Genomic DNA, 16,783 nt, shown 5'->3' on the forward strand with positions numbered 1-16,783 from the left:
CTGCTGTCAGCTCTGCAGGGCATAGCTCCCACTCCCACCAAATGCAGATCCGAACTTTTATTTTTGATTATTCATTCAGGAGGTGTGGGAGGAAGAGGCAAGAACAAGAGAGACAAGACCAGCATCTATTCACCACCCTTAATTGCTGTGGAGAAGGTGGAGGTGAGTTGTTTCCTTGAACTGCTGCAGTCTATGTAACGATGTTTCTAACTCTCCCACTCAGCGACTTCTGTAAAGGTTCTATTAACTAAAATACCTTCCCACTCTGCTCTTTTACTTGCGACGTACAACAGCTCCAAAGTCTGCATACCTTAAGCAATAACAATTGACCCATCACTCCCTCCTTAAAGATTAAGGTTCAAAGATCAACTTTATTTGCCGTATACATTTACATTTTATTAGAAATTTGCCACGGTGTGTTGACACAATATGCAACAAAGAACAACAATATCCAGCAATAAATACAGACTGATGATTGTCCATCATGTCGGATGACGACAGGAGAACTGTGAGCGAGAATTTTTTTCAGTGGAAAAGCCTTTGCATTGGGGGCTGTTCCATTCTCTCAACCTCAGAAGTCCGGATCTAGTGATATGGACAAGCTTCACATTCTGTGATCTTCCTTGGACGCACTGGAAGACCACGGCACCTTCTGTGCCTCGTCATGTCCTTTGACCTCCACAGAGCGTTGCAGAACCGCCTCCCTGGCTGTTGGATCTCGTTGTAGATCTCATCCGCACAGTCCGCCGCTTTGACTTCGCGTGCTGGGACAGGCGTGTCACTATCTCATCGGTGTACGAGGCCACCAGCTCCCTTCACCTGGTTTAGACCTCCTGTTGAAGAGGTGTAGGGGGTGTGGGCGTTGCCACATGCAAACAGCCACTTGGAGCCACAGGAGAGAGCTGAGGGCCTGCCCCGGAATGGACACGACAAGTCCCTTCACCAGAGGTGCTACCCCTCCCTAGGCACCCCATACACCAAAATATATTCCAATTACATAGAATAAATGGTATATAAATACGTAAACACCAGCTTGTACTTTCAATGTAAACAGCATTATAAAAACTGATCTAAAGTGTTTCAGCCTAATAGTTCTACCACCACCACCCTCCCAACCTATAAGCACACACCCCATCCAAAACTCTGAAGCCCCAAGGGTCTGAATCTTCAGAATCAGAATCACTGACAGAAGGGTCTTGACCCAAAATATTGAGTCTTTATTCCTTTCCGGAGATGCTGCCTGACCTGCTGAGTTCCACCGGCATTATGAAATTTGTTGTTTGGCAGCAGCAGTACACTGCAATACATTAACAAAATCCTCTGACTTACAATAAGAAAATAAATAAGTAGTGTGAAAAGAGAGCAAAATACTGAGGTTGTGTTCATAGGTTCATGGGCCATTCAAAAATCTGATGAAATCTTCAACTCCAAAGCTTTCCAGCGTGGTTCACGTGCAAGCTCAAGGCAACCTGTTATATGCTGAGTTTGTTCTTCATTCCTTCTGTGCCATGCTGTATGAGAAGGGCGATCACGATTGTTCTTGGCAAATCTTTCTACAGACATGGTTTGCCACTGCCTTCTCCAGGGCAGTGTCTTTACATGATGGGTGACCCCAGCCATTATCAATACTCTTCAGAGATTGTCTGCCTGGTGTCAGTGGTCGCATCACCAGGACTTGTGATATCTACCAGCTGCTCATATGACCATCCACCACCTGCTCCCATGGCTTCACATGACCCTGATCGGGGGCTAAGTAGGCGCTACACCTTCCCCAAGGGTGATCTGCAGGCTAGTGGAGGGAAGGAGCACCTTACACCTCCTTTGGTAGAGACCCTTTCTGCCCTTTCTCCACCCTTTCTCCTTTCTCCACCCTGCCACCCAAATATGCTGAACAGCACACACAAAATGTTGGAGGAATTCAGCAGGTCAGGCAGCATCTTCAGAAAGGAATAAAGAGTCAATATTTGGGGCCGAGACCCTTCATCACGATAGCCCTGTAATATTCTGAGTTGGACCTTACACAAGCAAATGAAATAATTCTGATGAAGACGTTGATCTGTTAACTGTTCCTCACTCCACAGATGTACAGAAGAAAACAGGAGCAAGAATAGGCCGCTCAAGCTGCTCCACCTTTCTGTATGAACATGGCTGATCTAAACTTGGCTCAACTCCTCTTCTGTGCCAGGTATTTTTTATATAGTTTAACTTCATTTGTCACATGTACAACAAAACATACAGCAAAATGCATCATTTGCATCATTTGTATGGAGGGATGGTGCGGTTGGCTACTGCACAGGGTCAAGGTAAGCTGCAGAAAGTTGTAAACTTACTCAGCTCCATCTTGAGCACTAAGCCTCCATAGTATCCAGGACATCTTCAAGGAGCGATGCCTCAGAAAGGCGGCATCCGTCATTAAGGACACCCCCATCACCCAGAGCATGTCCTCTTCTCATTGTCACCATCAGGAAGGAGGTACAGAAGCCCAAAGGCACACATACCGCGATTCAGGAACAGCTTCTTCCCCTCTGCCATCAGATTTCTAATGGACATTGAACCCATGAACACTACCTCACTACTTTTTATTTCTATATCTTTTCACTACTTATTTAATTTAACTATTATATATATATTTACTGTAATTCACAGTTTTTTATATATTATTATGTATTGCATTGTACTGCTGCTGTAAAGTTAACAAATTTCACGACAAATGCCAATGATATTAAACTTGATTCTGATTCTGATTCTGACCCTGAAATTAAATCAGTGAGGATTATGTTGGGCACCAGTATAGTACGCCCACAACTTCCATAACCCATACTCTTTCAAATATGTCTCCATCCTCAGCTCAAAGAGTCTGATGCACTCCACCATCCTTAGGGACAGAGATTTCCACAGATTTACTCATACTACAGTCCTGAGAAAAGCTTGAAAGGTTTCAGGGGAACATAAGGGAAAACTTCTTCACTCTGAGAGTAATGAAGGTATGAAACAAGCTGCCAGCACAAGTGGTGGATATAATCTTACTTTCAACGTTCAAGAGAAGATTGGGCAGGTACGTGGATGGAAGAGGTAGGGAGGGTTATGGGACAAGTCGATGAGACAAGGCAATTTAAATGGTTCGGCAGAGACGGGATGCGCCTGTTTCTGTGGTGTAGTTTTCTATCACTCCGAAAGAAGTTTTGTTTTGGGGTCTATTATTAAAAACAAGGTTTCGGGGTACTTGGAGGCAGATGATAAAGTAGGCCATTGTCAGCATGCTTTCCTTAAGAGGAAATCTTGCCTGAAAAATCTGTTAGAATTGTACAGGTATCAATTTTAACCGACATTTTGATGACAAACACTGACATCTTCATCAGGGAGAATGCTTGGGCATGTCTAATCCCAGGGAACTAGGCATGCCCAGGCATCATCCCTGATGAAGAAGGCAGAGTTTGTCATCAAAATGTTGGTTACAATTAATATTTATACCCGGCTGGAAGCCTGAGAAGTTTATTCGTCACATATGCCGGTAAAGCACTAGATCCTTTTCTGTTAGAATTCTTTGAGGAAATGACAGGCAGGATAGACAAAGGAGAGTCAGAGGATGTCTTGTACTTGGATTTTCAGAATGCCTTGGACAAAGTGCCACACGTGAGGCTACTTAACAAGATAAGAGCCCATGACTGATTGGCAAAAAGAGGGAATAATGGGACCTATTCTGGTTGGCTGCTGGTAACTAGTGGCGTTCCGCAGGGGCTGGTCTTTGGACCACTACTTTTCACATTATACGCAACAATGTGGATGGTGCAATTGATGGCATTGTGCAGATGATACAAAGATAGGAGGAGTGGCAGGTAGTGTTGGGGAAGCAGGGAGTCTGCAGAGGAGAATGGGCAAAGAAGTGATAGGTGGAATACAGTGTTGGGAAGAGTATGGTCATGCACCTTGGTAGAAGGAATAAAGGTGTAGACTATTTGCTAAATGGGCAGAAAATTCAAAAATAAGAGGAGCCAAGGGACTTGGGATTACTTGTGTAGATTGAGTTGGTGGTAAGGAAAACAAATGTAGCATTCATTTTGAGAAGACTAGAATACAAAAGCAAGGATGTGATGCAGAGGCTTTATAAGGTATTGGTCGCTTGGAGTATTGTGAGCAGTCTTAGGCCCCCTTATCTAAGAGAAGATGTGCAGGCATTGGAGAGGGTGGCTCTACACTGCGGTAGTAGTCCAGAGGCCTGAACTAAAGGTGCAAGCGCAGAGATTCAGATCCCACTGTGGCAGCGGGGAAAATTAAATAAACCTTTAACATCAAGCTAGTTTTAGTAGTAGTTAAGTTTCTCTCCTGTTGATTAAACACAGAAATCAGACATTCCCAGCTGCTCCTGCTTCCCACAGCACAGAATGAGGCCATTCAGTCCATCAGGTCCATACTAGCTCTCAACAGAGCAATTCCATCAATCCTATCCCTTTTCCCCTTATTCCCCTCTACCTCTCACATGGACTGCAAATCGCCACTATTTTTTTAACCACTAATCTAGGGGTACTTTGCGAGTGCCACTAATGTTGATAGGATGTGGGAGGGGAAGTGCAGCATGTGGGGAAACCACACAGCCATAGGGAGAGTGTGTAAACTCTACCCAATGTCAGGCTTGGACCTGGGTCCCGGGAGTTGTGATGCAGTACCTCTGCGACGCTCATTGTGTGACTCCAGACCTACTCAACATAGGACCATGAGACAGAGGAGCAGAAGAAGGCCATTCAGCCCAACGAGTCTGCTCTGTCATTCTATCATGGCCAATTTATTATCCCTTTCAACCCCACTCTTTTGCCACCTCCCTGTAACCTTTGACACTCAGACTAAAATAGACCTCCCAACCTTCACTTTGAATATACCCAATGACTTGGCCTCCACAGCCACCTGTGTCAATGAATTCCACTGATTCACCACCCTCTGGCCAAAGAAATTCCACCTCATCTCTGTTCTAAATGGATGTCCCTCTGGTCCTAGACTCCTCCATTATAGGAAACATTCTCTCCAAGTTCTCTCTATCTAACCTTTTCAATGTTCAAATGTTTCAATGAGATCCCCCATCATTCTTCTAAACTTCAGTGTACAGAACCAGAGCCAATCAAACACTCCTCATCTATTAACCCTTTCAATCCTGAGATCATTCTCGTGAACCTCCTCTGGACCATCTCTAAAGCCTGCACAACCTTTCCTAGATAAGAGGCACAAAACTGCTCACAATACTCCACGTGCGGTCTGATAAAGCCCCAGAATTACATCCTTGCTCTTATGTTCTAGTCCTCTCATGCTAACATTATATTTGCCTTCCTTTCTATTAACTCAACCTGCAAGTTAACCTACACGAGGACTCCCAAGTCCCTTAGCACCTCTGATTTCTGATTTCTGATAAATGCTTCCCATTTAGAGAATAATCTGCGTCTTTATTCCTTCTCCCAAAGGGCATGACCAGACTGTTCCCGACTCTGTACTCCCTGACTGAAATGACCAAGAGTACTGTTCAGTAAATGTTACAGAAGGAGCACACCACCGTTCTCTCAGAGATGAAGGAAAATGCTGGCCTTGATAGTATGAAGCCCACTGAAAGTCATATAGCACGGAAAAGGGCCCTTCAGCCCAAATGATCCATGCTGACCAAGGATCCCATCCAAGATGGCTCCATTTACCTGTTGTTTGGCTCTTATCCTACTAATCCTTTCCTAACCACATACCTGTCCAAATGTTGCTATTTTACCTGTCCAAACCACTCTCCCTGACAGCTCATTCCATCCTTGACATCAAGGACAGCTTCAAGGAGCGGTACCTCAAGAAGGCGGCATCCACCATTAAGCACATGCCCTGTTCTCATTGATACCATCAGGAAGGAGGTACAGGAGTCTGAAGACACACACTCAATGATTCTGAAACAGCTTCTTCCACTCTGCCATCCCATTTCTGAATGGACATTGAACCCATGAACACTACCTCACTACTTTTATTATTTTTGCACTGTTTATTCAATTCAACTATTTAATATATATATATATATATATATATACTTACTGTAATTCACCTTTTTTCTATCATTATGTATTGCATGGTACCGCTGTCACAGACAACAAATTTCATGACATATGCTGATGATATTAAATCTGATTCTGATTCTACCAACCTCTCGCTGGTTAAATAATTTTCCCCTCAGCAGTCTCTCCCCTCTCACCCTAAAACCTATGCCCTCTAGTCCTCAACTCCACAATCCTGGGGAAAAGGTTATACAGTAGTCGGCACAACATTGTGGGCCGAAGGGCCTGTAATGTGCTGTAGTTTTCTATGTTTCTATGTAATTTACCCAGTGAAAAGGGTCCCAGCGTGACCAACCTCTCGCTATAACTCAAAAGTCGAAGTAAATTCTGTACAGTATCTGCCGCCAAATACTGCCCTGAGATTCCTTCGTCTTGCAGGCAATTGCAGGGAAAAGGAAATAAGATTGAATTTATGACAAAGTATAGAACTGATAAACAACCAATGCACAAAAGAAGACAAAAGGTATATAAGTAAAATAAGTAAATAATACTGGGAGCATGAATTGTAGAGTCCTTGAAAGTGACTCTGTAGGTTATGGAGTATGTTCAGAGTTGTGGTGAGTGAAATGATGAATTCAGTCCCTCGATGCCAGGTAACAACATTATAAGTCTTTTTTTATGCCCTTTGTGGTTAAATAATCCCTTTTCTATAAAGGGGTGAGCAGAGATCAGAATCAGAATCATTTTAATGTCATGAAATTTGTTGTCTTTGCTGCAACAGTACAATGCAATACATAATGATAGAAAAAATACAAATTATAGTAGGTATATACATAATGGTTAAATTAAATAAATAGTGCAAAAGTAGAAATAAAAAGGTAGTGAGGTAGTGTTCATGGGTTCAATGTCCGCTCAGGAATCGGATGGCAGAGGGGAAGAAGCTGTTCCTGAATCGTTGAGTGTGTAGCTTCATGCTTCTGTTCCTCCTCCCTGATGGTAGCAATGGGAACAAGGCATGACCTGGGTGATGGGGGGTCCTCCATGATTAACTCAGTCTGTTTGAGGCATTGCTCCTTGAAGATGCCCTGGATACTACGGAGGCTAGTGCCCATGATGCAGCTGACTAGGGTTACAACTCTCTGCAGCTTAATTAGATCCTGTGTAGTAGAGCACCTCCCCCCATCCCCCCAACCAATACCAGACAGTGATGCAGCCAGTTACAACGCTCTCCATGGTACATCTGTAGAATTGAATACCATATTCCAAGCTTGACCTCACCAATGTCTTTTACAACTGCAGCATCCTGTGGGAAAATCAAATTAAATGATCTCATATCTAAAGCTTTGCCATAGCAGCGGGATCAAGATTTCACTGGAATATTTACTTTACATGATAAGAAATGTTGCAAAAATTCCTTTCCTTAAATTCTCTTTGAACTTGTATTGCTATGGTTACAGTAACAAATCCAAAGGCTTTCATCCACAAAAATATCATCTGGTTGTCACAACCAAACTCACGATCTGCTGGAAGGGTTCCTCATGACAAGGATGTATTTTGAGAATTAAATTATCAAAGACAGTTTATCTCACCTGTCTATTGCAAGCCATTATTTTTTTTATCTCTTATGCAAATCATTAAAGTCACTAAACCCTCCAGCAACAGTTTACAGATTTCTGTTCTTTTTATTTTTTTGGTTCTGACGCTCAAAGAGATGACATGGTTGTAGATAACTCAAGTTGGTCTTTTGATCACACAATTTATAAGGACATAAAAAGTTCTCAAATGTAGAGACATTATTAAGTGCAGAGATATGAATGTATACCCAGAATCAGATTTTTTTATTTTTTTATTTATTTAGCGTTACAGTGCAGAATAGGCCATTCTGGCCCTTTGAGCCATGCTACCCCAGCAGACCCGATTTAACCCTGACCTAATCACAGGACAATATACAATGACCAATTAACCTCCCCAGTAGGTCTTTGGACTATGGGAGGAAACCAGAAAACCTGGGGAAAACTCACACATTCCACTGGGGGAATTTACAAAGGCTCCTGAATTGAAAAATTGAACTCCAAACTCTGGAGCACCCTGAACTGAAATAGAGTCATGGTAACTGCTCTGCTACAGAAGTCAAGAAATTTTGCAACCACAGTACAGTTACATGACTATAACTTGCAAATTCAGAGAGCAAAATAGTGAGGTGGTGTTCATGGGTTCATGGACCATTCAGAAATCTGATGGTGGTACAGAAGAGATATAGAAGAAGCTGCTCCTAAAACACTGAGTGTGCAAAAAGAGAGCAAAATAGTGAGGTAACGTTTATGGGTTTTACGGACTTTTCCGAAATTTGCTGTTCCTAAAATGGTGAATGTGAGTCTTCAGGCTCCTATACCTCTTCCATGATGGTAGCAATGAGCTGAGGGTATGTCCCAGATGTTGAGGGTCCTCGTTACCTTTTTGAGGCAGCACCGTTTAAAGATGCCCTTGAAGGTGGGGATGCTAGTGCCCATGATGGAGCTGACTACTGGCATTAGTGATACTAATAGGGACAGGATTCTTAAAGTAACATAATTGAGCTATGACTGCTTGCTCTGATTTACCAAAGTGTGAATTGCCAAGGTTCTTTCTCATAGAATAATAAAGAAACAAAACCCAGAAAAGGGCCATTCTGCCCACTGAGTCTGTGCTAGTGTGGTAAACCTTGTATACCTGTCTGGACACGCCCCTCTGCTGACTGCTCCTATGGCTCCTCCCACAGACCCTTGTATAAAGGTGATTGGGGCACTGCTCCTCCCACAGTCTTCAACATGGTCGTGCCCGTTTTCACTGTTAATAAAAGCCTATCATTTTGTACTCTACTTCCAGTCTCCTAGAGTTATTGATAGCGCATCAGCTAGCCATCACCACCAATCCTACATTTTATTCTCCCCGGATTCTCATAACTACAACTTGCCTACATCCTAGGGGCAATTCACTGCGTAGTGTCCGGTTAAACTACCAACATGTAGATCTTTGGGATGTGGGGGAAACCGGAGCACTCAAAGGAAGCCCTCATGTCACAGGTACTGCTATGTGCCCTGTTTCACCAAAACATGGCTTACCGCTGCTTCACTTGACTGTGCCATGAAGGCCCATGTGCTGCTCAATTCTCCAGATGGAGCATAGAGTTAAAGGTGGAGGAGGTCTCCTCACTAATTAGCTATTCGAGATGCTTGGAGCTGCAGTCCTGGAGAGGGTGCGGAAGATGTTCACCCTGCCTCTGGTAGGGTGTGTGTGCTATAATGAGACATTGAACAAACTCGGGCTACTTTCTCTGGAGCAACAGGGGCTGAAAAGAGACATGATAAAGGTTTATAAGTTTAGAAGAGGTATAGATAGAGTAGACAGACAGTATCTTTTTTCCTAGGGTATAAATGTCTATAAGTGGTGGGGTAGAGATACGTCTCTTCCAAAGGAGGTGTAAGGTGCTCCCCTCCACTAGCCTGCAGGTCACCCTTGGACAAGGTGCAGCACCTGCTTAGCCCCCAATCAGGGTCACGTGAAGCCATGCGAGCAGGTGATGGATGGTCACATGAGCAGCTGGTGCACATATGCGTCCATTGATACCAGGCAGGCAATCTCTGAATCATATTGATAATGGCTGGTCTCACCCGTCTGGTAAAGACACTGCCCAGAAGAAGGCAATGGCAAACCACTTCTGTAGAAAAATTTCCCAAGAACAGTCGCGGTCATGGAAAGACCATGATCGCCCATGGCATATGACATAGGCACATAATGATGATGTCATACAACATGACATATAATGATAATGATGATGATGTAATGTCTAACACCGTGTTGGCCCATGGCCTAGTGGGCAAGGCATCAGACTAGTAACCTGAAGGTCACTGGTTCGAGCCTCAACTGAGGCAACGTGTTTGTGTCCTTGAGCAAGGCACTTATCAACACATTGCTCTGCGACATCACCGATGCCAAGCTGCATGAGTCCTAGTGCCCTTCCCTTGGACAACATCGGTGGCGTGGAGAGGGGAAGGCCTGCAGCTTGGGCAAATGCCAGTCCCCCATACAAACCTGCCCAGGCCTGCGCCCTGGAAACTCCAGGTGCAGATCCATGGTCTCTCGAGACCGACGGATGCCACCAAAATGTCTAACACCCGAGGGCATGCACTTGAGGTGAGATGGGGTAAGTCGAAGGAGATGTGATGGGCAAGTATTTTTACAGTGAGTGGCTGGAGCCTGGAATGCGCTGCCTGGGGTGCCAATTGAGGCAGATACGTTAGAGGCTTTTAAGCAACATTTAGATAGACACATAAATGTGAGAGAAGTGGTAGGATATGGACTTTATTTGGGCAAAGGGGATTCACTTAGTTGGCATTTGATTACTAATTTAATTGGTTCAGCACAACATTGTGGGCTGAATGGCCTGTCTGTGTACGGCACTGTTTTATGCTCAATGTCTATATTTATAACCCTGGATTCCTGAATCTGCCTAAGAGCTATTACTTAGTTTTTCTTCTTGTGAAAATAAATGATCCAGTGCTGCTGCTCTATATGCCTTCAGCCCAAGGAGCCTTCACCTTCAAAGCAAAGCCAGAATGCATCTCGCTGGCGTTTTCCTGATTTCAGCATAATTTCTTCTTTCCTAGCACTTTTTGTCCAGGGGCTTTCCTGACTTCAACACAGTGCAACCCGGCATGTCAGGATGAAGGTAATTGCAGCCAAAAATCAGCAAATTATCTCACTGATCTGAAATAAAAATAAATAGAATTCAAGGCTTGAAGGATTTGTGTAAGTAAGGTGTTTCCCTGATCTTTGGCACATTGTTATCCATCATTTGTAGCTGTGGGGAGCCTAGTGGAGGAGATCCAGCTACAGTCAGACAACAGCTGGTCTGAAGTGAAGGAGCCACACGCCAATGTTGCCCTGACTAAAGCTTAAAAAGGTCCCATATTTCTTGTGGACCATCTCTATGCGTGTCATTCCCAATGGAAACTTTGGACATGTAAGCCCATGTGATATTGTAGGAACGCAACAGCCAATGAGTGTACAGTTTGCTTCCATAAAGAGCAACGTGACCAAGTTCAAGATTATTATTATTATTATTATCATCATCATCATCAGCATCAGCAGCATGCATAAACAGGGTATATGATACATGCCATGAATTTTGATTTTTAAGAGCACAATACCTTACAAAATTATGACAAATGTAAGTTAATTCCTTGATCAAAATGTAGTGGCTACAGCTCAGACCATTACAAGTAAAGCCCTCCCCACCACTGAGCACATCTACGTGGAGCATTATCACAGGAAAGCAGCTTCTATCATCAAGGATCCCCACCATCCAGGCCGTGCTGTCTTCACACTTGAATCATCGGGAAGGAAGTACAGGAGCCTCAGGATCCACACCACCAGGTTCAGGAACAGTTATTAATCCTCAACCATCAGGCTCTTGAACCAAAGGGGATAACTTCTCTCACACCATTCCCACAACCAATGGACTCACTTTCAAGGACTTTTCACCTCATGTTCTCAATATTTCAGAATCAGAAACAGGTTTATTATCACCAGCATGTGTCATGAAATTTGTTAACTTAGCAGCAGCAAGCCAATGCAATACATAATATAGAAGAGGGAAAATATTAATTAATTAATGCTGTTTAAATTTATTATCATTATTATTATTTTGTTTTTTTTTCTCTTTTTGTATTTGCACAGTTCATTGCCTTTTTTACACTGGCTGTTTCCTGTCATGGTTATGGTCTTTCATTGATTCTGTTGTGTTTCTTTTTATTTATTGCGAATGCCTGCAAGAAAATTAATCTCAGGGTAGAATATGGTGACATATATATTCTTAGATAAATTTACTTTACATGACCTTAAAATTTAACACGTAACTTATACATATGCAAAATAAACAAGTAAACATTGGTTTTGGATTTGAATTATTATTGTCGAATGTACCAAGAAATACTGAAAAGCTTCCTCTCCACCATCTGATTTCTGAATGGGCCACACCTTTTTCTCTCTCTTTTTGCAGTGCTTAGTTTTTTTATATATTTTGTATTGTAATGTATAATTTAAGGTAGATTCATAGAGTCATAGGCCCTCCAGCCCATCTAGTCCATGCCGAGCCATTTAATCTGCCTGCTCCCATTGTCCTGCACCGGGACCAGGGCCCTCCATACCGCTATCATCCAAACTTCTCTTAAACGTTAAAAATGAGCCTGCATGCGCCACTTGTAATGGCAGCCCTTTCCACCTACTCATGGCCCCTTAAACTTTTCACCTTTCACCCTTAACCCATGACTTCTAGTTGTAGTCCAACCCAACCTCAGTGGAAAAAAAGCCTGTTTGCATTTACCCTCATTATTTTGTATACCTCTGTCAAATCTCCTCTCAATCTTCTACATCCCCAGGAATAAAGTCCTAGCCTAAGTATTTCCCTCTAACTCGGGTCCTCCAGACCCAACAACATCCTTGTAAATTTTCTCTGGACTCTTTCAACCTTATTTACATCCTTCCTGTAGGTATGTGGCCAAAGCTGCACAGTGCTTGTCCTGAGTGGTAGGGGTCTCCGATGATGGATGCTGCTTTCCTGTGACACCATTTCATGTAGATGTGCTCGATGGTTAGAAGTCTATGCCCGTTGGGTGAGAGGAGAACAGGGAATGTCTGGTGGGTGGGGTCTTTAATTTGGATGGCTGCTTGTTGAGGCTGCGACAAGAGCAGACAAAGTCCACGGAGGGGAGGATAGTTCATGAGTTGAGTAGTGTCTATAACTCTCTACAGTCTTGCTTGTTCACATGTAGAGCAGTTGCCATACCAAGCTGTTATGTATCCAGAAAACAGAGTGCTTTCTGTGGTGCTTCAGTAATAGTCAAAATGACTCCAGTACAAGATTAACAGAGAGAAAAAAAACATAGACCAAGATAGTGTAAGGGTTTTTGATGTTGGTTCAAGAACCTGGTGGCAGTGGGGAAGAAGCTACTGTTGGATCTTGAGGTGTGGGTCTTCAGGCTCCTGTACCTCCTGCCTGCTGGCAGCATCAAGAAGAGGGCCTGACAAGAGCAAGAACTGAGTCTGTGCTCAGTTTTACTGTAATTTGCAGTTGCTGCCAAAATCCAAAATAGTTCATGTTTGTGTTTAACCCTGAGCATGGCCCTCAAGGGAATTGCGTACAAGAACCTTCGACTGCTGCAACGTGTTGAGAAGCTTTCAGGGTGAGGAACTCCCCCGCACACTTTCAATAAACTTTACAAATCTGATTGTTGTCATACTTTTTCCATTAAAAATCTGGCATGGTCAAAATGATTTCTTACAGAGAGAGTGGTGGGAGCGAAGGTCAGCGGTAGAGGCAGCTACATTAGGGATATTCTTAGGCAGGCACATGAACCATAGGAAAATTGAGGGCTATGTAGGAGGGAATAGTTAGATTGATCTCCGAGTAGGTCAAAAGGTGAGCATGATTTTGTGGGCTGAAGGCCCAGTACTGTGCGGTAGTACTCTAGATTCTACATGATGGTGAACTGGGTCTGATGGGCTGAATGGAATCCTGCTTTATTTCTTCTGTTTAAATGATTAGAGGGATAATTTTTCAATACGTATTTGGCACGGTCGAATAATTTTCTTACCCAGAGAGTGGTGGTGATCGACGGGCACACATGACCACGAAGGGAATCGAGGGACATGGATCTTGTGCGGACAGAAGGATTAGTTCCATTTGACATCATGCTCAGTCTAGACATTGTGGGCCAAATGGCCTTTTCTTGTACCATACTTCTTATGATATATGACTTTCAAATGTGCTTTGGAATGTAGAGATAGTAGTGGATAGTCCATCACGGGTAAAACCCTTCCCGCCATTGAGCACATCTACATGAAACACTGACACAGGAAAGCAGCATCCATCTTCAGGGACCCCCCACCACACAGGACAAGCTTTGTTCTCGCTGCTGCCATCAGGAAGAAGGTACAGGAGCCTCAGGTCTCCCACCACCATGTTCAGGAACAGATACTACCCCTCAACCATCAGGCTCTTGAACTAAAGGAGATAACTTCACTCAACTTCACTTGCCTCATTGTTGTAATGTTCCCACAACCAATGGACTTATTGTCAAGGGCTCTTCACATCATGTTCTCAATATCTATTCCTTATTTATTTATTTGTTTGTTTGTTTGTTTATTATTTCTTCTCTGTGTATTTGCACAGTTTGTTGTCTTCTGCACTCTGGTTGAACGCCCAAGTTGAGCAGTCTTTCATTGATTCTGGAATGGTTATTATTCTGTAGATTTATTGAGTATGCCCACAAGAAAATGAATCTCCGAGTTGTATATAGTGACATAAATGTATTTTGATAATAAAATTTACTTTGAACTTTTAGAAAGTCACAGTCTGGGGTCAGTTAAATTCTGGCTTTGCCTATGGTGCCAATATCCCACAGAGCAAAATAAAAGCTCGCTGCACAAAATAATTTCTCCCCACTGGTTGCTCTGTTTCCTGGGTTCCGTCCACCACAAGCAACTGGAACCATTTCTCCTTACTATCCCCCTTCAGACTCTTGACAAGTTTTGGACATGGTGGTGATAATGCTTCCTGGAAGAAGACCAAAATGCTTCCAGGAATTTCTGTAAGCAATTAATGATTGTTAAAAGTGTGGGAAAGTGGGTTGTCTCAATTATGTAAGCAGTTATGTTATAAGGCTGAAGTGAAAATTGTATCTGATTCCTCTGGCAGCAACTTTCAGATACCTGAGAACAAAAAGAAAATTTTCCCCTTCAAATCTCATTTAAATCTCCTTCCTCGCCCCTTAAAACCGTAAACACAAGAGCTTCTGCAGGTGCTGGAAATCCAGAGCAACACTCATGCTGTAAAATACTGGAGGAACTCTGCAGATCAGGCAACATCTATGGAAATGAATAAACGGCCAATAAATCGGTATCAACCCTTCAAACTGTTTGTCTTGTTACTCTCACCGCAGGAAGGAGATTTTGACTATCTGCTCTACCTATGCTTCACTTTCTTCACCGCACCTCAGCGCATGTGACAAAAATAAAGCAAGCTTGTATACTTTAATCAAAAGTTACCCCAATTTTATCTCATCTCTTGTACAGGGTATTGCCAAGGCCACGCTTGGAATATTGTGTTCAGTTTTTGCCCTGTTGCTGGAAAGACATCGTTAAACTGGAGAGAGAGCAGAGAAAAGTCTACAGAAGGTGGACTATAGCGTGCAGTCCGTCACAGGGAAAGCCCTCCCCATGATTTTGCACATCGACAAGGGGTTCTGCCACGAGAAAGCAGCCTCCATCATCGAGGACCCCCACCATCCAGGCCTTGCCCTCTTCTCACTCCTGCCAACAGGATGGGAATACTGGAGCTTCAGGTCCCAGACCACCAGGTTCAGGAACAGTTAATATCCTTCACTCATCAGCCTGCTGAACTGGCGTTGAACTGATGCCACAGCTGATAGGTTCACTTTCAAGGTAGTATTTATTTATTTGTTTGTTTATTTTGTTTATTTATTTGCATATTTGGTGTTCTCTTGCACATTGGTTCTTCGTCAGTTTGTGTGGAGTTTTTCACTGATTCCATTGTGGTTCTTTGTTTTACTGCGAACGCCTGTAAGAAAATAAATCCCAGGGCTGCATATACTTTAATAAGTAACTTACTTTGAACTTTGAGAAGTTTTGCAAGCTTGATGCCAGGACTTCAGTGCCTGAACTACAAGGAGAGGTGGGACAGGCTAGGAAATTATTCTTGGAATGTGGAGTATAACATTATCAGAGTGTAGATAGGGTGAATATATGCAGTCTTTTCCTTAGGGAAGGAGAACTAAAAACTTGAGGGCAGTGGCTTAAGGTGAGAGGTGAAAGATTAAAGGTCATGAGACTGCTGAACTCCTTGCCATCACCCAGGTCTCCATCACATATGAAGAGCCAGTAGTGCTACACTGTTTATTTTTTAATGTGTGTCGCAAATGCACCTTATTTACTTGTGGTGACATTACTTTATGTGTTGTGTGTGAGTTATATGTCCTGTGTTGTGCACTTTGGTCCAGAGAAGCATTGTTTCATTTGGCAGAATATATGTATATGGTTGAATGACCATAAACTTGAACTCGAGCTTAAAAGGAATCTCCGGGGCAACTTCTTCACACAGAAAGCAGAGTGTATATGCAGCAAGCTGCCAGAGGATTAGAGGGACATCCATTTAAAAAGGAGATGTCAAGAAATTTCTTTAGCCAGGAAGTGGTGAATCCGTGGAATTTGTTGCCACAAGCAGCTATGGAGGCCGAGTCACTGGGTATATCTAAGGCAGAGGTTGATAGATTCTTGATTGGTCAGGGCATGAAAGGATACAAGGAGAAGGCAGGAGATCGGGGCTGAGAGGGAAATAGATCAGCCATGATGAAATGATGAAGTAGACTTAATGGGCCAAATGACCTAATTAGACCATAAGATATAAGAGTAGAATTAGGCCATTTGGCCCATCAAGTCTGCTCCACCATTTCATCATGGCTGATCCAATTTTTCTCTCAGCCCCGACCTCCTGCCTTCTCCCCGTATTCCTTCATGCCCTGACCAAACAAGAGCCTACTAACCACTGCCTTAAATAACCGTTTGTACATAAAGACTTGGCCTCCACAGCGGCTGTGGCAAAGAGTTCCACAGATTACCACTCTCCAGCTAAATAAAATTCTCCTCATCGTGTTCTAAAATGACTCCCCTCTATTCTGAGGCTGTGTCCTCTGATCTTGGTCTCCCCAGCTATACGA

At 43.2% G+C, this 16,783-nt stretch overlaps 1 long non-coding RNA gene across 1 annotated transcript; it reads left to right on the forward strand.

Moving 5' to 3' along the window:
* LOC132380990 (uncharacterized) lies at nucleotides 1-15,424 on the forward strand. The gene is made up of 3 exons (XR_009507894.1): nucleotides 1-162; nucleotides 2,082-2,185; nucleotides 15,123-15,424. It is a non-coding gene; the product is annotated as an uncharacterized LOC132380990 (long non-coding RNA).
* Nucleotides 15,425-16,783: the final 1,359 nt, after the last annotated feature.

The sequence above is a fragment of the Hypanus sabinus genome, chromosome 25 (genome assembly GCF_030144855.1).
Source record: "Hypanus sabinus isolate sHypSab1 chromosome 25, sHypSab1.hap1, whole genome shotgun sequence".
Taxonomy (NCBI): domain Eukaryota; kingdom Metazoa; phylum Chordata; class Chondrichthyes; order Myliobatiformes; family Dasyatidae; genus Hypanus; species Hypanus sabinus.